Source organism: Chiloscyllium plagiosum, unplaced genomic scaffold, assembly GCF_004010195.1.
Source record: "Chiloscyllium plagiosum isolate BGI_BamShark_2017 unplaced genomic scaffold, ASM401019v2 scaf_5791, whole genome shotgun sequence".
NCBI lineage: Eukaryota > Metazoa > Chordata > Chondrichthyes > Orectolobiformes > Hemiscylliidae > Chiloscyllium > Chiloscyllium plagiosum.
The window spans coordinates 37,585-39,345 of NW_025214912.1; positions in this window are offsets into that span (position 1 = coordinate 37,585).

Consider the following 1,761-nt stretch of genomic DNA (forward strand, 5'->3'; position numbering starts at 1 on the left):
GGTTAGATGGTAGCATCATGGCTGATGGTGGCATCAGATATCAGTAAATTCTCGAATGAAAAGGCTCATGATGACCATGAAACTATTGTCGACTGTTAGGAAAAAACCCATCTGGTTCACTAATGCCCTTTAGGGAAGGAAACTGTCTTCCTCACCCGGTCTGGCCAACATGTGACTCCAGACCCACAGCAATGTGGTTAACTCCCAACTGCCCTCAGGGTAAACATCCACATCTGAGTGAATAAACAAAAAGAGATTTATATTTAAATCGCAGAGGAAAGCTTTTTTAAAAACAAAATTGTGTTTTCAAACTAAAAAAATTCACCTTGGTCGGATGGCACTATAGACGCTGCAATAATCAGGGAGAATATAAGGAACAAATATACAGAGAGATCTCCGATATACAGTCACAACAATAAGGTTATAGTAGTAGGTGATTACGATAGTGTGAAAGGTTTGGTTGGTAAAGAATGTGTTAAATGAGTTCAAGAAATGTTCTTTATCAATATTTAAATGTTCCTATCAGGAAGCAAGCAACACCTGACCTTTTCTTGTCTGATCAGACAGGGCAAGTGACTGAAGTGATAGGACGGGAACAGTTTGGGTGAGAGGAAATTGTGGGCACCATGGAGAAATAGTTGTGTAATCGATAACTACAGGTGAGCTGCCTGATGACTGGAGAGTGGCTAATGTTGTACCTTTGTTAATGAAGGGGTATAAGGAGCAGCCCAGGAACTGTAGATCTCAGTGGTGGGTAAGCCGTTGGAGGCGATTCAGAAGGATAGGATTTGCATGTATTTGGAGAGTTAAGGAATGATTAGGGACACTCAACATGGTTACTTAACAGGGTGTCTCACAGACTTGATTGAGATTTTTAAGGTAGTCACCAAGAAGATCGATGAGGGCAGAGTGGCAGACATTGTTTATTTGGACTTTAGTAAAGCCTTTAAAAATGTTGTGCAGGGGAGACGAAGTTGTAAAGTTCGATCCCATGGGATTCAGCAAGAGCTTGCCAACTGGATACAAAATTAGCTTAACAATAGGAGACAGTAATAGTGGAGGGTTGTTTTTCACACTGGAGGCCCGTGACCAGCAGTGTTCTCTAGGAATCGGTGCTGGGTCCATTTTTGTTTGTCATGTGTGTAGATGGTTTGAATTAGAATATACAAGGCATGGTTTGTTTGTGGGTTACATCAAAAACTGTTAAGGTAGACAGTAACAAAAGGTTATCCACGAATACAGAGGGATCCTGATCAATTGGGTGAATGGGCTGAATTGTGGCAGATGGAATTTAATTTGAATAAATGCAAGATATTTTATTTTAATAAAACAAACATCTCCTTTAGCCTCATTAATTAATTACACTAATTAAAAATAAGGCCTTGAGTAGTGATGTGGAACAAAGAGACCGAGGGGTTCAGGTCTTTGCAATTTGTGTCACATGTAGACAGGGTGGTTAAGTGAGTTTTTAGCACGCTTACCTTCATTGCTCAGACCTTTAGGTATAGGAGTTGGGACACTGTCATGAGGTTATACATGATGTTGGTGAGGCCTCTTCACTGTGTTCAGTTCTGGTCCCCCTGTTAGAGAAAGGATGTCATTAAATTGGAGAAGGTTCAGAAGATGTTTCCCAGGATGTTGCCATGAATGGAGGGATTGTTTTAGAAGGAGAGGATGGATAGGCTGGGATGTCTGTCACTGGAGAGCAGGAGGTTGAGGGGTGACCTTATTAGAGGTTTATAAAATCATGGAGTGTGTAGA